The sequence below is a fragment of the Hippopotamus amphibius genome, chromosome 13, assembly GCF_030028045.1.
Source record: "Hippopotamus amphibius kiboko isolate mHipAmp2 chromosome 13, mHipAmp2.hap2, whole genome shotgun sequence".
Lineage (NCBI taxonomy): Eukaryota > Metazoa > Chordata > Mammalia > Artiodactyla > Hippopotamidae > Hippopotamus > Hippopotamus amphibius.
In genome coordinates, this window is record NC_080198.1 from 12,562,915 (window position 1) to 12,586,221 (window position 23,307).

Below are 23,307 nucleotides of genomic sequence, written 5' to 3' on the forward strand. Positions count from 1 at the left end.
ATAAACATGACAAAATTTTATATATATATATATAACTTTTTATTGAAGAATAGTTGATTTACAATGTTGTGTTAGTTTCAGGTATACAGCAAAGTGATTCAGTTATACACATATATATATATATTCTTTTTCATATTCTTTTCTACTATAGGTTATTACAATATATAGAATATAGTTCCCAGTACTATAAAATAGGTCCTTGGTGTTTATCTATTTTACATACGGTAGTGTGTATCTGCTCCTTCCAAACTCCTAATTTATCCCTCCCCCCTCTTCCCCTTTGGTTACCATGAGGTTGTTTTCTGTGTCTGTGAGTCTTTCTGTTTTGTAAATAAGTTCATTTGTATCATTTTTTTAGATTCCACATTTAAGTAATATCATATATTTGTCTTTTTCTGTCTGACTTTACTTCACTCATATATTACTTTCTTAAAACAAGGACTGCTAATTCGTTTTTAAATTCACCTTTTACATTATAGTTTTAATTGGGAATGGAATGGACTTGCTTAGCCAAGATAGTTTATAAACTCTAAAACTACATTCCCCTGTAGGTAGTCTCTTTTTCTCCCTGAAAAAGGATTTCATAAATGATGTCAGAGAGTAAAATGGTGAAAAGCAATTTGAGTTAAATAAAAAGGTCATATAAGTGCCTAAAGAATGAAATTATGAATTCAGCCATATTCCAGAAATTTCTCTGTACTAAACCAAGTCAGACAAAACCAACCAAACCATAATAAAGAAGACAAATCAAAAGCAAACAAAAACAATAAAAGAACAATGATTAATCCCCTTACACATTCACAGGACTGTGTTTCACAGGCTGTGTGACATAAACATTTATTGAATGTAATTCCTAGATTAAAATCTCAGCTGGGGGACTTCCCTGGTGGTGCAGTGGTTAACAATCTGCCTGTCAATGCAGGGGACATGGGTTCCAGCCCTGGTCTGGGAAGATCCCACATGCCTTGGAGCAACTAAGCCCGAGTGCCACAACTACTGAGCCTTTGCTCTAGAGCCCGTGCGCCACAACTACTGAACTAACATGCCACAACTACTGCAGTCTTCACACCTAGAGCCCGTGTTCCTCAACAAGAGAAGCCACGGCACTGAGAAGCCTACACACTGCAAGAAAGAGTAGCTACCGCTCGCCACAGCTAGAGAAAGCCCACGTGCAGCAATGAAGACCCAATGCAGCCAATAAACAAACAAATAAATAAATTTATTAAAAAAAAAAATCTCTGCTGGGAATTTTGCAATGGAGTCTCATAGGAGACTTTGGATGGTCTTTCTTTCCAACAATCCACCCACTAAAATATCCTCTTTAAAGAGAGTACTTAAAACAGTTTTTCCACCCTTTCATCCAACTATAGAAAGCAAACATCTCAGGTCATTAAAAAAGGAAAGTCTGTGTCCATAAATTGATTATAATCTAGTGGACAGATATACTTTTGCTGTTTTCTGAAAGTAGGTAAAGCTGATGACAAGTGGATTGGTATGCTTTTAGTCACTGCTGAATGTGCGATGTTCACGAAATGAGAAGTAAAAAACAGGTACTCCTAGCTGAGAGGTAATGGGAGAGATAACTGTTTATTTCAAAACCTGAGGCTTTTGCAAGTCACATAATCAAAATCTACTCCATTGATTAACTGACCCACAGGAAAAGATACAGATTGAGATTTTTTAAAATGAGGGAAGGAGTTGCGAGCAAATCACCTTAGAACAATGCTAAGCAGAAAAATCTAGGAATTGCTCCATTTGACTTAACATGTCATTTATCATTTTTTAATTTAAGTTTTCACCTATAAAGTGAAGATTGGAACACATAATTGCTGGACAAAATTATATGTGTCTGTGGTTTGTATTTGGCAAGATGTCACCTTATTCTATTTTAAATAGCTGTCCACTGATTTTGCAATTTAGAATTTCATTTTATACGATCTGAAGAGAAACCAGAGTATTAGAATTTCATTTTAATATATCTTCATTCAATCGTTGATATACCAAGCACTCATTACGAGCTATATGGATAACACTGTCCTACTACCAAGAGAGACATAAAAAATGTATTCATAAAAACTGAGCCCCTTACATTCTAGATACCGTGTTACATACTTGACATGGATCGTTTCATTTATTTTTTCACAAATATGTACTATTACCATCCCTATTTAACAGATGAGGGAAACTGATGCCTAAGAGTGATTAAGGAACTATTTATTGTGCTAAGCTGCCTCCCTTCATTTAGCTGAAAACATCACATCCATTCACAATCATCAGGGAACAAGGCTAAGGGCATAATATAGCAATTTGCACTCTTGATTATGTGTGGTCAGCTGAGGATACATAAATGTAGAAGAAATTCAAAGCAGGTCATGGGGTGAAGATGGTTTCAGAGGGCTTTACTGCAAGAGTAATGAGGTTACTGCCTTAGACAGGTAAAAAGCAGCGATGATTTTATGCCTAAAATGCTGGCTCTAGCTGTAATTTTACGTATCGTACTGATGAGTGCAGAGTCAAATGTCCAGGCTCAAGTCCTTAAAGATGTGTTGGAGGCGGCACCTACCCCAAAGCCTAGAGTCATTTGCAATTCTGGCTGACATTTTTAATTGACACTTGTTTCCTAAAGAAATGTTCATCCCTTTATGCACATGTAGTGATCTGGGACAGATTTTATTATTGGCGGACTCAGTTGCCTGTTAACCAAGGACCAGAGAAGGTCTCTAAATCAAGGATTATGCTGGTACAGTTGCTGTGCTGACAGCTGCTAATTCATTACCTTAGCATGTGTCACTGATTCACATTTTGAGCCCTGAAGTGGTAAGAATCAATGCAAAGGAAGTCAAGCACTGTACACACACCAGAGAGGTCTCCTTGGGACTAGAGAAGATTAAACTAAAGAGGTTCAAAACCTCATTAGCTACTTGGTTTTCTCAAACTGTATGCTTGTTCAGTGTTTTCTGTGTTGTGAATTCTGATGCTTTTTACTTGACTAATTTCTTTAAATTTGAATACAAACACTGTACACAAATAAACAGATGGCTTCTTCAAAACAAAACTGTCTCCCCTCCTTTGGTTTTAATTCATCAAGATCAGGAAGCACCTATATTTATGACTTCTGTTCTGAAGAGTCACTCCAGCTATTGTTCTGGGCACAGAACTCTCAAAGGCAATTAGAACTCAAGATGTGAACTGATGTGTGGATTTGGATGTAATTAAATAGCAACAATAAATAGGACCAACAACACTCCTAAACTTTCCAGCTTGTGGTTGGTTCATCCCACGGAGAATGATAAATTCAGAACTCCAGAGGACTGATGCTCAGAACACACACACGCACACACACACACACACAGTTCCCAAGAGCTTAACCTTCCGAGAGTAAAAAGAAAAAACTTTTATGCTTTACAGTGTTTTCTATAATACAGAGAGGACAGAAAGTAAACTGAATGCTTTGTTCTAAAGATCAAAACAACCATGAGAGAGAGATTTAATTATTAATCACTTAATGATTAGGTCACAATTAGATGCATAAATTCTTACACTAACAATGAAGTGTCAGAAAGGGAATGTAAAAAACACTATCTTTTAAAACTGCACCCAAAAAAATGCCTAAGAATAAACATGACCAAGGAGGTGAAAGACTTACATGCTGGGAACTATAAAACATTAATAAAGAAAATTAAAGAGGATTCAAAGAAATGGAAAGATAGCCCATGATCTTGGATTGGAAGAAATAATTCTGTTAAAATGGCAATACTACCCAAAGCAATTTACAGATTTAATGTGATCTGTATCAAATTACCCATGACATTTTACACAGAACTAGAACAAATAATCCCTGGAACCATATGAAGACCCAGAATTGCCAAAGCAACCCTGAGGGGGAAAAAAAAACAAAAAGCAGGAGGCATAACTCTCTCAGAGTTCAGACAATACTACAAAGCTACAGTAATCAAAACAGTGTGGTACTGGTACAAAAACAGACATATGGATCAATGGAACAGAATAGAGAGCTCAGAAATAAACCCACACACCTACAGTTAATTAATCTTTGACAAAGGAGGCAAGACTATAAAATGGGAAACAGACAATCTCTTTAGCAAGTGGTGCTGGGAAAGCTGGACAGCTGTATGTAAATCAAAGAAATTAGATGCACAAAAATAAACTCAAATTGGCTTAGGCCATGCACAAAAATAAACTCAAATTGGCTTAGAGACTTAAACATAAGATATGACACCATAAAACTCCTGGAAGAGAGCATAGGCAAAACATTCTCTGACATAAATTGTACCAATGTTTTCTCAGGTCAGTCTCTCAAGGCAATGGAAATAAGAATCAAAATAAACAAATGGGACCTAATCAAACTTACAAGCTTTTGCACAGCAAAGGAAACCACACACACAAAAAAAAGACAACCTATGGAATGGGAGAAGATATTTGCAAATGATATGACCAACAAGGGCTTAATCTCCAAATTATACAAACAGCTCATATAACTTGACAACAAAAAAACAACCAAATAGAAAAATTGGCAGAAGACTTTAATAGACATTTCTTCAAAGAAGACATTCAGATGGGCACAGGCACATGAAAAGATGGCCAACATCACTAATTATTAGAGAAATGCAAATCAAAACTACAATGAAGTACCACCTCATACCTGTCAGAATGGCCATCATTAAAAAGTCTGCAAATAACAAATGCTGGAGAAGGTGTGGAGAAAAGGGAACCCTCTTACACTGTTGGTGGGAATGTAAGTCAATGTGCCCACTATGGAAGACAGTATGGAGGTTCCTCAGAAAACTAAAAGTAGAATTACCATATGATCCAGCAATCCCACTCATGGATACCCAGATGAAACTGTAATTAAAAAAGATACATGCACCCCTGTGTTCATAGCAGCACTGTTCACAATAGCCAAAACATGGAAATAACCTAAATGTCCACTGACATGAATGGATAAACAAGATGTGGTGTGTACACACACACACACACACACACACACTGGAATATTACCCAGCCATTAAAAAGAATGAAATAATGCCATCTGCAGCAACATGGATGGACCTAGAGATTATCATACCAAGTGAAGTAAGACAGACAGAGAAAGACAAGTACCATTATATCACTTACATGTGGAATCTAAAATACGGCACAAGTGAACCTACTGAAACAGAAATAGACTCACAGAGATCAGACTTATGGTTGCCAAGGGGGAGGAGTGGAGGGAGAGGGATGGGCTGGGAGTTTGGGGTTGATAGATGCAAACTATTACACTGAGAATGGATAAACAACAAGGTCCTACTGTATAGCACAGGGAACTATATCCAATCTCCTGGGACAAACCATAATGGAAAAGAATATAAAAAAAAGAATGTATATACATGTATAACTGAGTCACTTTGCTGTACAGCAGAGATTGGCACAACATTGTAAATCAACCAAATTTCAATTTAAAATAATGTGAAAAAACCCCCATGTGCGTTTAAAGCATGTAATAAAAATGTAGATGCTAACATCTTAACGTTTTTTGTAATCTCAAACTTAGAGATTTTAGGGTTTTTTTTTTTAAGAAAATTCTCTCTCATATTGAAGAAACACTTTGTGTTCACTGTCATTCTTTTCCTGTTAATTTTAGCTAAAAGTTAATGTTTAATTTTCATTTTTGTATTTTTTGCTTTGCTCACATTGCTTAAGGAGAATATGTATACTTTTATAAAAACAATTATTTTTCTTAAAAAAAATCTGGTTGCACACACTCCAAGATGTTAACATTGATTAATTCTGAGGAGTATGGAAAAAAAACAATTAGATACATAAATTATAACACATTATCCAAGTCATATTATATTCTGACTTTCACTGTTGGAAGGAAAGCTTTCTGATTTAGGGCTTTTATTATCTGTAAAAACAAATGCCTGTGGGTTTATAGGATAAGAATTCCTTTTTGATGTTCCTTGTCTTATTCTACAGCAACTTTTCCATTTCAGTTTATAATTTCTTTACCTTTCCCTCACAGTGCCAAGATATTCACTTTGTGAATAAGTATCTGGAAAGTGTTTAAAATGTGTGTTTTAGTTATCTTCATTCACGGGAGGTATACATCTTTTGTTAGTGAATTTCTTGACTGTAATGGTTTTGATGATGTCTTATAGTCAGGTTGTGTCTTCTTTCTTATGTTAAATTTTGTAGGGAAACTGTAAAAAATGGGATTCTTCAAAAACAAGAGTTAGTCAAAGAGCTGAGAGTCAACTCATCTCAAGTGACATTAAGGGGGATTGGACAGAAAAGTATTTTTAATAGTCCTTAAAGGCCAAAACAAAGATGGTTGATTAACGATCACAATCAACCTGGAGGGAGAATCTCTAGGGATGAATTTAAGCTCTCTCCAGTTGGTCCTACTTTTTTCAATAAAAATAAAACCAGTGCTGGATGAACTATTTCTCATTGATTTTGCATAAAACACACATCAAAAAGGGATACCCTAAACATGAGATGAGACTCAAAATTCCCAGTGATTTCAAGCTGGACCAATTCTTTATTTTAAGATGAGATCTAGTGGGGGTAAAACAAAAAGCTACCCTTATATAATCAATTACATAGATTCAAGCTGGGGGAAAACTTGGTTGGCAGTTCACGTGGAAAAGAGCATTTCAGTCTCAACACAATCTATGCAGCAGCCAAAAAAAGCTAATGTAATCTTAGGCTGCATTTAATAGCATGTGGTACTCCAACTTAGAGAGGTAAAACTCCCATTATATTTTGCATTAATGAGAGCACAGCTTACTAGGGACATCCTCTGGATTCACTGACAGATTAGTGCACCTAGGTTAGTGAAGGAGCTAATCTATTAACAGTTAAAATAAATGAAAATGTTTGACAGGAGAAAGAGAAATTAGGGGAGACATGAAACTGGTCTGTGAATATGTGAAGGAATTTTTGGTAGAAAATGAATTAAACTTATTTTGTGTTGCCCCAAAGGGGAAAGGAAAGAGTAACTACAAAGAGGCATAGTTTGGCTCTGCATAAAGGAATGCTTTCTAAATCATCTGACCTTACCAATAGAGAAAAAGGCTACCTCCAGAGAATACGCATCACCATTTCTAGAGGTGGAGGTGGGCTTCATCAGAGAAGGTATGTCAGGTTACGTGCAAAGCCAGCCAGCATAGATGAAGCCTATTATCTGTCTGAAGAGTGTATGAATTCAAGCCTCCTTCCCAATGCCTTCCTGACCACTCTACTCACGGGTGATCCTTTCCTTGTGTAAAGCTTGTCACAATTAACCATCCGTTCTATTTCTTCAACATCAAGCTTGAGAATTGTTGCGGACAAACACTGACATATATCCCATTTCTCCCTTGTAATCAGATTCCTGGGAGTAGGGGACCACATCTTACACTTTTATAAATCTCCAATGCCTCGCTCTGTCCCTACTCATGAGAGTTGGTTAAAGATTAACTGGGTGATGATCCACGAATGGTAATGTCGGTTAGTAATCAAAGTAAAGACTGGAACCTTGATGTGATGTGGATTGGGAAGCTGTTGTGCTGTGTTTCTTATTATGTATCCTGACTTAAGTTGACTATTGAACAGAAAAGCAGCCACCCGAGGGTTCAATCACTGTGCAAATTTGGACCCTTTGTGTTCATGGCTGACTTTTGCCTCCAAGGCCATATTTGGAAATTTTTCTTGCTTTTATAAAGTCATTCATTTAAGAAGTGATTTATTTAAAAAATAATTTATTTTGAAATAACTTCAAAGTTGTAGATAATTTGCCAGAAAAGTACAAAGAACTCCTTCACCTTCACACAGACCCCTCCACTGTTTATATTTTATTGCATTTGCTGATTTCCTATTCTTTCTCTATTACGTATAAGAGGTATGTAATATATACGTGATATTATCTACAATTTATATTTACCTATTATCATTAGTCTTTTTCGGAACCTTCTGAGAGCAACTATAGACATGTGATCTCATCACCCTTAATCATTCCAGTATGTATTTCCCTGAACAAGAACACTTTCCTAATGATGAGCACAGAATGCTTCGAATAAGGAAAACAACCCCGGCACAATTCAGGTCCCCTTCAAAATCTGCTCACTTTCTCAGTAATGTTTCTTTATCTTTTGGTCCAGGACCTTACCCAGGAATAAATGTTGCATTTAACTGTCATGCGTCTTTGGACCCCTTCAAGTTAGAACGCTTCTTCAGTCTTTCCCTATCTTTCAAATCCTTGACAGTGTTAAAGAGGATAGACCTTCCATCCTGTAGGATGACTCCCAACCTGGATTCATCTGATGTTTCCTCATGACCTGACTTAGGTCTTCATTCTCAACAGGAACAGCACTGAAATGCTGTGTGGTACCTTCAAAGTGCGTCAGGTCAGGAGCTGCGTGATGTGAAGTGAACTCATCTCAACACGGACCAATGACCATGTTAACTCTAATCATGGGCCATGCGGGAGTCTCTCTGCCTTCTCTATTTTGTATTCAATTGCATTTTCCTCCTTGCAAGTGATTAGCATTTTGTAGGGAAGTATTCCAAAATCACACCAATATTTTGATGCTCTTCAAAACTCCACCTACCAGCCTTAGGATTCACTGAAGATTCCTGCTTGAAGCAACCACCTCTCTGATGTTGCAAAATGGCAAATCTCTATTTCCATCATTCCTTCTACATATACTAGATGACATTTTACTTTAAAAAAAAGAGCTTTCCTGGGACTTCCCTGGTGGTCCAGGGGTTAGGACTCTGTGCTTCCACTGCAGGGGGCAGGGGTTTGATCCCTGGTCAGGGAACTAAGATTCCCCCATGCCGTGAGGTGTGGCCAAAAAAAACTAAAAGAAAAAAGAAAAAAAAAAAAGAGCTTTCCTCTTTCATTCATTCATTCATTCTTGTCTTCCTATTTTATTCAATTGCAATAATTCAATTGCAATAATTACTACTGTTATTTATTTCAGTGCTCAAATTGTCCCCATTTTGTCCAGTGGCAGTACTTTCAAGCTGGCTCCTGTGCCCTTGGGATATTTTGTTATTGTTTGTTAAGTGTTTCCTTCCTTCCTGGCTCAGTAAGATGTTCCCACTCATCTTACACTTTGCTATAGCCCTAGAATCAGATCAGCAATTTTTCCAAAGAGGACTGGTTCTTTTTCGTGGAGGATGGTTTTGAGAAACCAAGATGTAGATACCACTGTGCTCACCGATTCTGGGCCCTCTCAGCCAAAGAGCTGAGCATGCGCGTGTGCGTACCCACACACGTATACTACACATACACATACATCTGTAACTGTTTCTATATTTTATCCTCGAAACATTTATTTGCTTAATCAACTTATTTTTTTGTTTGGTATAATGAGTCCCCCAACTGTGTCAACTGTCTCCTCTGCCCATCCCTTCTGCATCTACCCTCACCTGTCCACATCCTAGGACGCTGCCTCCACATCCCTCTCCAACTCACCTCACCGCCCTGCATCCTCAGCTTGTGTTGATTCTTCTGTGTTGGGAAGAGAAGGGATAAAAGGACGAGAAAGGAAAGCACTGGAAGGGAAGATGGGACTTAGATGGCTTCAGTATTCCAAATGTAAAAATTTTAAGTGACTACACCCCAGAAAAACAAAATTACAAATATAGCTAACCCTAGCTCTAGAGCATATGCTATTTAAAAATTAAACTTTTATGCTACTTATTAGAAGAAGAATGAATATAGAAAATGTATCACTTTGCTAAAATTGAAACACTCTGAGTTCCACATTTCACACCACAGTGAAAATTTGAGTCAATACATTTATAAAATACCTATCAACGAAACAAGGCATTACCTAAAATTAAGCTTTTAGAAATTAATTCATTATTAAATAGAAGAAAACTGATTAATATTTTAATTATTCTTCTCTGCTAGGTCATTTGGGTCTACATTTTAAAGCAGCTATCACAACAAAACAACAGCATAGCTTCTAGTGTGTTCTTTTCCCCTGACTTTTTAGAAAGCCATTCTGTCAGGAAGTCAGGTAGGCAAGCAGGGAAGGATGGGGGGGGGTAAGGCTGTCCTTGAGAAATCTATACTATGTAGCTAAAAATCCTTTTCAGATTGCTCCATTATTGCTACTTTTGAGGATATGAACCCTACTCTTTGTTGTGTTAGCTGACTATTTCTTATGGTGGCAAACTTCCTCACCATCTTTCTAATGTTGGTTTGGAAGTTCATCTTATAAGGGAGTTTTTCCCTCCTCATGAACATTCCTCCCTACGTGTGGTTGTAAAGCCCTAAACATGTTACGTGAAGAGTTTTGGGTTTACATCCCATAGGGGAGCAAAATATAGGGCATCCCACCTTATATTGTACAGGCCTGGCTCTTGTTTCTTTAAGCAGCCTTGCTGTTCACTCTGGCCATGAATAAATTCCCTTTAAAAGTTCCTAAATCGGAGAATTCTGTCTCCCCTACCCCTACCCCTGTTTCCTGAAAGGGAGCTGAGATCCAGGCCCTGACTTTAGGCACAGGCAGATTTACCTGCCAAAATACCCTGAGGAAATAAAATACATTCAATGTATAATCATCTAGATAATTTCAGGCATCTGTGTAGTTGGTATTTGTTTCCAAGTCTCCATTTTGGTTATAATTACTACTCTTTTGGAAATCTTTTAGACACTTGATTTCTTTTAGACATTTACTTTTCACTTAGATTTGTACTGAGCAGCTAGGCCTGTGAATTGAGACTTTAGAAAATTTAAAAGTAAACGGAGGCTATTTTCTCTTTGTTTATCTTCCCTCTCTTTTTGTTAACACAATTAAAATCTGATTTTGTTGTGTGAAGAAGTGAAGGGCACAGGTTGAAAAAAAAAAAAACAATGATTTTATCTTGGCCGAAGACAAGGAAACTTTCCCTTTTCTCGTGATGGAAAAACCACAGCAACGACACAGGGCGCCTTAACAAGTCAAGGTTTTTAAGCGATTCAGGCCAAGAAGCACTGCCATGTAGTACTGTGACCTGGTTCTTTGAAAAACTTGTGCATCTTGACAAATGACTTCAGAAGAAAACATAAGGCAAATTCTGACCCCAGTCGGACTGAGCACAAACTGGAGCCTTCTGTAAAGCAATTTACAAATCACCCTTGAGCAGAATGCTTACTGGTCTGTTTTCAAGGACTACAAAAAAAAAACACGAAGCAGAGCTGTTTAATAAGCTTGACTGCCACAAATGGAAACTGCCATGCACGAGTCAATTGAGGGCGGGTGAGTATATGTACTTGGGAAAAAATCAGCCACATGATAATCAAAGTTATTAGATTTGCCTGGTCAAAATGTGTGGCATAAAGCACCTACTTAATTATGCAGACTGCTCTCATGACGCCTGAATGCTCTTGGTTGCCTTTCAGGTCTCCAAGTCAGTTACAGCGATTAATAATGAGTTTTTGCATTGTCTCTTTTTTTGGCTTCATTTTTTTAATAAATTTATTTATTTATTTATCTTTATTGGCTGTGTTGGGTCTTCATTGTTGCACGCAGGCTGTCTCTGGTTGCCACAAGCAGGGGCTACTCTTCGTTGTGGTGTGTGAGCTTCTCATTGTGGTGGCTTCTCTTGTTGCAGAGCACGGGCTCTAGGTGCGTGGGCTTCAGTGGTTGTGGCACAAGGGCTCAGTAATTGTGGCTCATGGGCGAGCGCAGGCTCAGTCATTGTGGCGCATGGGCTTAGTTGCTCTGCGGCATGTGGGATCTTCCCAGAACAGGGCTCGAACCTGTGCCCCCTGCATTGGCATATGGATTCTTAAACACTGCGCCACCAGGGAAGTCCATCTTGTTTTGTTTTAAATAAGGCAAGTTATTTGTCTTAAAATCATTTGTGGTCAGCTTGTTTGCTCTTTTTTTTTTTTTTTTTTTTTTTTTTTTTTACCAGACACCAGGGCAAGCAAACATCTTGGGCTTGGATTTGTGCCATGTTTTAGAAGCAAGATTCTCAGCTGGGGTGTCTTTCCCAATGGAAGGAATTGTCTGCAGGTGTGTAAGTGTCCATTATGAATAAGAACACTCCCCAAGCAAAGTAGAAGCTACAACAGAGGTAGAGTAGGATATGCTAAATTTACCCTCTCAGATTTTCTCTGTGAAGCTTTCTTTAAGATTTAAAAGAAATGATCTACACAGACTATTGGAAAAGACTATTCTCATTGACAAATTAAATAAGTTGCATCTTCAAGCCAAGATATAATGAAAATGACTCTATGACATTTTGGGGACTGCGATTGAAGATGAAAAAGAATGATAAATGGGTGTCACAGGTATCTTTTAACCATGGAGAAATATTTTCATCATATAATAATTAGAATTTTTCTTTTTGAGACGGAGGGATTATAGGCCTGTTGTTTTGCAGCTACTACACATGAGTAACTCTCCCTTATGAGTCCCTGGGCAAAAAGTTCCAAAGAAATCCCATTAGTGTCAGTGAAATAAAGTAAATCCCATCCCATGCCATGCATAAGAATGGCATGATGAGGTCTTTGCTGATTAAAGGAATATATTACTGTGCTTGATGGGCATCTGGCTGTATCTACTGATACATGATAAGAGGATATTTACCTGAACTACAAAAGAAATGACATGTACACCTTGAGGCAAGGGCAAGGAATTCCACAGACGATGCCTTCCATTGTCATTATGTGCAAAATAACTACTGCCCCATTTTTGCAGTTTGCTACATGGGGAAGAATTAGGATCTGGTCAGTAGGTGGTGCTAAAACCACAGCAGAAGGAAAAATCATTTCTGTTTATCCTGCTCCTGTCAGCAATTTTCTACGTGTTTTCAAATTCCTCCCTTTAAGGACACTGCATCTTGGAAAAGAGGCAATGATTGTCATAGTCTAAAGTGGTACCTCTTTGCTTACAGATGTGAGAGAAGGTCACTGAGGAGCACATGATGCTTAAAAAAGAGGGTATGACTGTCTTTGAGGACGTGATTAGGCCCCTACCTCTATGTGGTGCGGAAGGGTTGATGTATAAAGCTTTCTGCAAAACAGAATCAACCAAGCCCACCCACCCTAGCATCTGAGCCACTATTGCCTAGTTTGTTTGGAGGCTTGTCCATAATTCTAAGTGAACTTTTTCCTGAAACCCGTCAGGATGGACAACTATTAATGCTCCCAGGTCCTTGCAACTGCTGAGATCTCCTGCATGCATGGTAGGTAAGACATCTCAAGCTGAACTAACTAAAAGATTCCTCTCCCCGTCACACCGCCTGCTTCAGAGTGTGATCTGTATACACGTTCAATGAAATTTAAAGGAAGAGGAGGGATAATGGGGAGAATCCTCAATGAAGATTTTGTGACTGCTCTTCCTTGCAGGAGAAACAGGCAACTAGCTGGGAAACACTGTTGTTGGTAAGAACTCATTTCTGGGATAGATTTGAGGGTCACTGCACATTTAGTTCAATCTTCCACCCCAGAGATAGGGAAACTTTTCTTTCTATTGAGAGCTGCTGACCCAAAGAGGGAAAAAAAAATCAATTGAGGGTCAGAGAAGTAGAAAGCAACTTAATTTAGTTTATTTTCAGAGAGATGTTTACAACTTTTCATGCCTTTTCAATTAGGTACAAGGGACATAAAAATCTAAAGGTACATCAAATAATTTAAAACTAATACCTACTATCTATAAAGGACAGTGGAGGTGAGGGAGAATGGGAAGGCAGGGAGATGGAGAAAAGATGAAAACATGAGAAACAGAATGAGAGAGAGGCAGAGAGCGGCAGAGTGCCTGGTCCGCAAACACCAAAGAGATCCCGTGCTGAATAAAGGACACAGACACCAAGAGGAAGGAACACAGAGGCTAAATAATTTTTGGAAAATGAAAAAGCAGTCTTTTGTGGAGTAACAAACATTCCATCCTGTGGCTTTTAGGATATCAACACAGAAAAGCATTTCTGGGAAAGCCTCATCTTTGTATTAATAAATATAGTCGTTCCCAGATACATTGTGGAGGGGAGCAAAACCCCTACCTTGATATGTGTCTCCTTGGCATGAAGATGAATTCAGCCTGATTCTTTTTAAGAAACAGAAGATGCAGAAAGTCTTTCTTTTCACCTCCTCCGTAGCTGCCTGAAGAATTTGGATAGAGGGCCTGTTTCCAGAATACGGCCACCACCAGAGAAACCTGCCAAGAATATGGGCTGTGTATGGTAGGGGAAGCTCTGCAGGGCCTGGAGATCAGAGTGCACTCTGTGTCCCAGGGTCTCTGCCTGGCCAGCAAACATCTGTGTACCAAACATTTGCTTTTCCATTTCCGAGTCAATTGCCTTCCTCCTCTTTCAGTCCCAGAGAAGTATCCCCAACATCCTCTGTTGTTCTTACCTGAAGATGGTATTTAAGATGAGGGTTTGGCCACTTGGGGGAGTTATTCAGTTTTCTTGGGTCTCTCCCATGTATACATATAGTTAAACTTTTATTTGATTTTTCTCTTGTTAATCTATCTCACGTCAATTTAATTCTTAGACCAGCTAGAGGACCCTAAGAAGGCAGAGGAAAATGTCTTCCTCCCCGAAAGTTGCATCTTGCTACTTCCACCTAAAGGGTGCTTGCAATTTATTTTTATTAATTTATTTTTATAAATTTATTTATATTATTTATTTATTTTTTGGCTGCATTCAGTCTTTTTTTTTAATTAATTAATTAATTTTGGGGGGGGACACCAAATTCAATCATCTGTTTTTATACACATATCCCCGTATTCCCTCCCTCCCTCGACTCTCCCCCACCCTCCCCATCCCAGTCCTCTAAGGCATCATCCATCCTCGAGTTGAACTCCCTTTGTCATACAGCAACTTCCCGCTGGCTATCTATTTTACAGTTGGTAGTATATATATGTCTATGCTACTCTCTCACTTCATCTCAGCTTCCCCTTCACCTCCCGCCCCCCCAAACCTCGAGTTCTCCGGTCCATTCTCTGCATCTGCGTCCTTGTTTTTGTCTTGTCACTGAGTTAAGTACCATCTTTAGATTCCGTATATATGAATTAGCATACAATATTTGTCTTTCTCTTTCTGACTTCCTTCACTCTGTATGACAGACTCTAGGTCTATCCACCTCATGACATATAGCTCCATCTCATCCCTTTTTATAGCTGAGTACTATTCCATTGTATATATATGCCACATCTTTATCCATTCATTTGTTGATTGCTGTGCAAGGGCTTTCTCTAGTTGGGGCGATCAGGGGCTGCTCTTCGTTGCAGTGTGCAGGCCTCTCCTGGTGGCTTCTCTTCTTGCGGAGCATGGGGTCTAGGCACATAAGCTTTAGTAGTTGTGGCGCATGGGCTCAGTAGTTGTGGTACAAGGGCTTAGTTGCTCCATGGTATGTGGGATCTTCCTGGATCAGGGCTCGAACCCGTGTCCCCTGTATTGGCAGGTGGATTCCTAACCACTGTGCCACCTAGGAAGTCCCGAAGGGTGGTTGAAATTTGTCAGAGTTCTAGTTTGACCCAAAGTCCCACATTTTCTACATATTCATTTACTGTCCTCTACAATGACAACTGGGTTTTGCCATGATGAGTATGTGAAGCACTGTAGTGTTAATGCCATCTAAATACACTGAGTCATGATCAGCAATGAAAACTGGTGAGATATTTTAGAAAGGGGTTTATTAAGGGCAAAAAGAGAAATTACTTTCTGGCTAGGTCTTGGTTAACTGAAAAAAAAATTAACTACTTCTTCATTCCAGAAACATGTTAATTACTTGAATTAAAACAAACAAAATCCCTGAAAGTATATGTGTTTGTGTGTGTGTCTGTTCAAATGTCCATTCCTCAAATCTTTTTAAACTTTACAGGAAATGTACTCATTTCCTAGGTTACCCATTAGAATCTAACAGCTCCTTGTTGGTTGGGAAGAGAGTACGGCAAAACCCCAGCATAAGTTATAACAAATACAAACACATTACTTGCATGACTCATGGCACGTCCCGAGGGTGTCTTTCTGGGCTGCGGTGAAAAAGAGTGAACAGAGTTTTGCAAATTGCTGTAGCATCAAATAGACCAAAACTCACAGCGAGATAAACAAGAAAAATCAATTCATTCATTCATCCAAGCAAGCAAGATATATAAGGCACATGGCCCTTTACATTTGTAGGTCATTCTACAGTTTACAAACAGTTTCTCACCCATCTCTACAGCTCTCTTGAACCTTAACTTACACTCCACTGGGAGTTATTTCCGCATTAGGTAGAAAAGCAAACAAGCTCAGACAGACTGTCTTGCATTTGTTCACTATATACCAGGACACACTACTTTGCTTAACTCCAGAGAGGACCATTTTCACAGCGAACAATGTTACCTTGTGCAACATGGCAGCCAATAGAACACGCTGCCACTTCTTCCCAGTCTGGAAGCTCCCAGACAATGCTGGAGGACCAGAATCAAGTGGATGCTGGATGCTCATTTCACTGGAAATATGCCCAATCTCAGAGCTCGCCTCAGAAAAGGCAGCTGGGAGTTATTTCTCATGGAGTAAAATACCTTCTTTGAGTGACTCTTTGATGCTGATGTAGGTTTTGCTAAAAAATGTCAGCATGATAAAATGTATAAAACACTTTATTTAGTGCCTTAAAAATCTAGTTTCCAGGTTTGGCCATACAGCAGTGATTAGGTATGTAACCATCAAGAAGTCATTTGACATCTGAGCTGTAGATTTCTCATCTGTAATTTGGAAGTGATGGTATATGGCATCCCAGGATGACTATGAAATTCAAACTGGGCTAATGGATTTTCACATGCTTCGTAAACCATAAAGTGCTACCCGAGTGTGAGCTGCTATTATTACCACTACCATTGATGCTGAAGATTTGCTTGGGAAGAAAAGGAAAAGGAGAGACCTATTTTGAGGATAAAAAGAGGGTGACATTCTAAGGGAAAAAGCTCAGTGTTGTAAGTCATAGTTCCAAGACAGCTGTTGGCTGCTTAATAAAAGCCAGGGAAGATGACAACGTAATTTCTGGTTCAAGCATGAATGCTCAAGTACAGGCGCTGATGTTCAACTGCCAGATGCTTCAAGCTAGCAGCAAAATCCGAAGACATCAAAGACACTTCATGCACCAACAATGTCCTGGCCTCGCAAGTCAGAGCACTGCATAAATGCACATCCCAAAAGGAAAGGATGTCACTGGAAAATTACCCGGGAGGAGGAGTAACTGTGAAACTGATGAGAAAGATGGCAGATTCCACAAGAATTGTTAAACTTCTGGTTAGAAAAGGACGTAAAACATGAATAGAGAAAATGCAGCATCTGTAGCATTGGGTGATAAAATAAGACACTGCTGTTTTCTAATGATGAAGATTACCATCCTCCTTGATGGTGAAAGAGGTTACATTCATTCATGATTTTTGGAAATCTCAGTGGAAGATTTAATGTGGGTGATTTAAAAGAGATTGTTAAAGTGTTTACCTGTATTACTCTAACCAAGAGTTAAGATTGTAGTGTATGTATCAAGGTGGTAAGTAACATGTTTATTAAACATTTTCCCTTTTTTAAAATCTGGTAGATAATTTATATGAGGAAAAAAGAAAACAAGTAGATTTCCCATGATGCCTAGTTCTTGTAGACTGGAATGACCATTTCAGGTTTATGGTGATGATACTGCTCTGGCCATATCACCACCCTTGAACCAGCATCACTATCATCCTTGCAGCTTACATATATTATGGAACATATTTACATAATTATAAACATTATATTCACGAGGATCTGTGCCAAACACCTGCATTTATGACCTCATTAAAATGTAAGCATTGTGAGGGCAGGGAACACGTCTTTCTTGTTCAGCACTGATACCTTACACATAGCATAGTTAATGACAAAATAGGTGCCTGATAAATATCTGGAGAATGAATGAATCACTAGCAGTTAAACCTCAATACACTAATGCTAAGTATCATTATTATTACCATTTAATATACAACGAACCTGAGGCTTCCTTAAAGAGGCTAAATATATTTCCCAAGGCCACACACCTAATCAGAGGGAGAAAATAGGTATTCAACCCCAGGTCTGGTTGACTGGAAAGCCCTATATGTTACTGATTTCCATTCCAATATGACTGCAGGTTACTGCTCACTTTAATTCATTTTGAAAGAGGCACTTGGGTGGCTGCCAATGTTTAGGTATAAATGAGCTTTGCCTAATTCTCTTTTTATTCTGATAGAAAGTGACATGATGTGCTGGAACTAGAGGTACTCGCAGGAGTCAAGTCGTAAGAAGGAGAAGGAAAAAAAAAAAGGGAATCCAGCGGAGCCCAGAGTGATGAGGTGAGAAAAGGATTGAAGAATGGCAAGAATCAGCTCTGGAAAAGCCTAAAAGGAAGCATTATACTTTATTGTTAAATGCTCCAAAATGTAATAGTAATATCCTGGTTATTTATGGAAACCAGTTCCATAAATGAAGGCTCAGCTCAAGAGGAGGAAAACTACAGGTGGATACAAAACATTTCCAAGTTAAAGAAATCATTTCAACATTTTATATATTGGAAAATTGGACCCCTTGAATGACAGGCAGTTTTGTTTACAGATTAAAAATGTGAACAGTGGAGCCAGACTTCCTGAGTTTTAATTCTAATTCAATCACTTACTGACTGTGTTGATCCTAGGAAAATTATTTCATTTCTCAAAGCTTCAGTTTCCTCAGATTTAATAAGAATAAGAACACATACTCATACTTTGAGGATTAAGTGAGTAACAATATAATTTTGAAAACTGACCTTACCACATAATAACTGTTAGCTATTAGTAAGAATCTAGCAGAAACAAAGATGCCTCCATATTTCATTCTGAGTAAATGCCAAAATCCTTATCATGGGCAACAACGCCCTACCTGACCTCAACTGACACTTTTACTGAACACAGAAATCTGAAGAGCCTCTTTCAGGTATAAAGATAGATACCTATAACATGCGTATCCAGAATGAAAACTGCTGTGTAGACTCCAGACAAGAAAACAGGGTGCAGATTCTAGGTAGAAAGATGCTCTTAGAGACAAGAAGTGGTTAAAAAACTGAGCTGTGAAGTCAGAAATATCTGGATGTAAATTTTAGCTCTACCACTTACTCGGTGACTGATTATGGGTAGGTCACTTGACTTGTACATCACTTAATTTGTTTCCTAACTTTAGTAGTCCTATGGCTGCGTGTAATAGGACTAAAACATTTTAAGTGTGTGATACAAGCCATCTCTCATCGTCATCTCTATCTTCGTCATTGAGCTTATTTGTGCCTGGGTTCCACTGCAAGAACTTTCAAAGAAAATCAGCTTCCTCTAACATGCAGAGATTGGGGAGGGTGAGAGCAAAGTTTAGTGAGAGAAAAATGTCCCTATGAATCTCCAAAGCAATACTGTAGGTCTCTTAAGTCATGAAAAAATTTGCTACAACTTTACATGGAAGCAAAAGAGGGAAACAAATTGACAGCCCCTCCAAATGGTAACAGATGCTCAAAACAATTTGCTGCTAGTGAAGGTATCATAAGGAAATTTTCATTGTACATAGACATTTCTTTGCCAGAACAGTGTACAAACACCCAGATAAATAGCACAGGTGCTGTCTTGTTCACTTGCCAGGGCAACACACCAAGTTTGAAGACGTTCCCCGGAATGACATCAAGTCAAGAGATTATCACGCTTGTTGTATTCACATTCCAGGACCTCCATTAACTCTCTGGACATCATCAGACACTGTGAAAAATGCTGAAGACAGGACAATATGACCCTGAGCTGAGAAGATTAATAACCGGTGAATAACTAAACTAGCTCACTGATAGTTTGCTATGCTGATTTCTACAGCTATCTTAATGGATTATTGGAGTAATTTATGGGCCATGGCCAAAAATATACTTTATTGGGGCACATGAAAGGTCTGAGCAAAGCTTAGGGGAGTGGCACCTTTAGCTTTTAAATATAGAATTTTTAAAAATCTTTGTTTTCTCCTCTTGTCCTCTATTTTATAATTTTCCAGAGGCCAGAAATCACATAAGAACTAAGGGTTGCTTTTGAAAGCATCAGCACAAATTCCCACAGACCCCGTAAGATTGCTCACCTCACAGGGTCACCCCGAGGCATACTGCTTGACTTTGTACAAGTGATACACGTGGGGAGGTAGGGTACCAAACTTCTGAGGGAAATCCACTCTTCCATAGGAGTCACAGAATTGACTAGTAATCAAGAGATCTGGATTCCAATCTGGACTCACATGATGCTAAACATAGATTTATAATCCTTATCATGTTAGTGGCTGGGTGTCACACACATTCAATCCCTATTTCTTTTGCAAGCTCAGTCTAAATGGTCACGGTTATACAGACAACCTAAGAACAGTGGCAAGTAGGACTTGAATAAATCAGATAAATTACATAAGTCTTGATTTCCCAGGGCTTTCCCTTTCCATGCTGACTATATAGAGCAGGCCAAAAGTAATTTACATAGTGGGATGATTTTTATAAGAATAGAATAATAAAAAAGTAACAAAAAATAATCACTATGATTATGTGTCAGTTGCTATGCTAGCTTCTCTCCATAAATAACCTCATTCCTCGTCATAATAACTCGATTAGGATTCTGGGACCTCTCTAAAATCGCTTTAAACAGTAGTACAGGGATTTTTTTTAAAGGGCATAAACTATAAGGATAGAAGAATGGTTCGGAGTCTTACCATTAAAACTGGGCATGTTGGGAAGCCACTGGATGGTTAGCAGACAAGAAACCCTGATCCTAAGCTGGCAGTGGGGAAATAGAAGGAGCAGCCTGACTTACTCTTTAGAATATCCCCCCAAGATGGGATTTCCCAGGTGGTCCAGTGGGTAAGACTCTGTGCTTCCAATGCAGGGGGCCTGGGTTTGATCCCTAGACAGGGAACTAGATCCTGCATGTATGCCTCAACTTAGAAGCCTGCATGCTGCAACTAAGAAGACTGCATGCTGCAACTAAGGAGTCTGCACGTTGCAACTAAGAAGTCCACATGCTGCAACTAAGAGAAGTCTGCATGCTGCAACTAAGAAGTCCACATGCCAAAATGAAGATCTGCATGCCACAACTAAGACCCAGCATAGCCTAAATAAATAAATAAATATTACTAAAAACATATCCCCCCAAGATTCAGGAAGCGGTGGCCTCAGTAGCTGCCAGAAGTGCAGGTAATGGAGCACTGGATGACTGTTCTTTAGAATCAATTAAGTCCCTAGATACTTTTCTCTGCAGCCAGGTGACTAGCTTCCTTACCCCAGAGGATACTGGGATTTGACTTTCTAAGCAGATAACAGAGGAAGGTTACTGGGCTAGAGGACATCAAGTTCAAATGAGGGTAACAAGGCTTTCATGAATATGTATATCGTGAATGCTGGGATTGCCAGATCCCTTCCTCAGTATGGTTCCCCGAACACTGGCAGTGAGATGTCTGTATCTAGGCACTCTGACCAATTCAAAAGCAAACACCTAAAAGTACTGACAGGGGGCGAGGGTTCTTCCCCCAAAATGGCTCAATCATCTTGAACTCATAGTCAATAAACTTGACCCATAGGTTTCTGGCTTCAAGTTAGCATCTTATTGCCTCCCTCTTCCATATGAGCCAATAACTGAGAATCACTAGACATCTGAGGACAGCTTCTAACATAAAAGATCAAGTCTAAGGCAAGTCGAGAAAATCTATCATTGATATTTTCAGAGAAACAAGAGATACTGAATTCATGCATAGACAAAAAAACTCCCAATAACACAAATTAAGGAACATTCAGAGACTAAAAGAGAGTTGCTAGAAATTTAAGCCACGGTAATTGAGAGGTAAAGGGTCACTTGCCTAAGACTAATCTCCTGTGGGCTGGCCTGCAGGAAAGGAGGAGATTTTCTGCCTAGCTACATGGAAACTAGTCAAGGTCCAGCGTTTAAGGCAATTAATCAACTCTAACACTTGGCCTCTAGTCCCCAGTAATCAGTGTTCTTCCCCAATTATGAACACTGAGGTGGTGTTCCTGCACTAGCTCACACATTAGGAACCATAAGGCTTGGCCTTGGGTCTGCAGATTGTGCTAAGAAAGAAGCCGTGCTTCCATAATCATGCAGTTTGAAGCTCCAAGGTTCAGCACCCCCATTTGTAATGTGACAGTCAGCTTGCTCCATTTCTGAGGGTTGCCCTAGAATGATGTGGATGATAGGGGAGTTGTATTCCTACTAGTGCTCATGTCTCTGTGAAGTTCTTCCTAGGAATGCTGCTTCAGCAGGTGTGATGTGTGTGCAGCCTGGCTATTTGCCTCTGTTTGCCTGGCAATGGCAGAGATGAAAAGTAGTTGGAAGAAAAATCCGAGGAAAGTTTCTAGAGGATAGAGCAAAACCACAAAGAGATAAAACATGGGAAGGATGAAAGAGAAAATTATAGGGAACAAATAGGAGAGAAGTGAATTCTCAATAAAAGCATACCCCCAATTTCCCAAAAGAAAAGGACATCTGTTTCCAAATTAAATAGGCCCATTGAGTATCAAACAGAAAAGAGAAAATTAGATTCCACACAAAATCACAGTATTGTGACATTTCAGAATAATGCAAATGAAGAGAACAGTCTATAAGTGTCTACAGAGAGACAGAGAAAAACAAAACCAAAAACAGGTCACATGCAAAGAAATAGAAATTAGAATTGTCCTGGACTTCTAAACAGTAACATTGGAATTTGGAAGGCAATGAATCAATACCTTCAAAATTCAGAAGAAAAACTAGTTCTAGCCTAAAATTCTATTCCCAGCTAAACTATCATCAAATGTGAGAGTAAAAGAAAGAAACAAGGAGAGAAGCAAGCTGTTTTTCAGGAAACCTCTGTAGGACATGTTTCAAAAAATGAAGGAAAACATGAGATCTAGGAAATAGGGGATCCAAAACAGGAAAGAGGTGGCAGGAGTTTCTAGGAGGACAGAGGATGGTGAAGTAAACGTCCTAGAAGGATATTTTATAGTAAACGTCTAATTGTATCTAAAGATTTTTTTGAAAACTGGCTGAAAGTTTCAGGTTCAAATTAATCTTATATCTATAGAAACTAAGTAAATAAACAAAAATAGTAGAGCCATGAAAAAGGTGTGGAAAGAAAATATTCAACAAAAGGAAATAAATCAGGGTTTGTTCCATTGCACACCTGGAAACAGCTTTGCATAGTCATAATTATGTAATCACGGATTAACTACCTAATCAGAATTATGATTTGTTTATATTAGGAGGACATGGGCAATAAGAAGGGTACTATGTAGGTATGGAGTGTGTGAAAGAGAGCTAAAAACGCATTTTCTATAGTAAGTAAAAAAAAAAAAAAATCCCT

The 23,307-nt window shown here is 38.7% G+C and overlaps 1 protein-coding gene across 8 annotated transcripts in view; it reads right to left on the minus strand.

The window, feature by feature from the left end:
• CNTN4 (contactin 4) overlaps nucleotides 1-23,307 on the minus strand; it is a 780,243-nt gene that overhangs the window by 34,296 nt on the left and 722,640 nt on the right. The gene's annotated exons all lie outside the window — the stretch shown is intronic.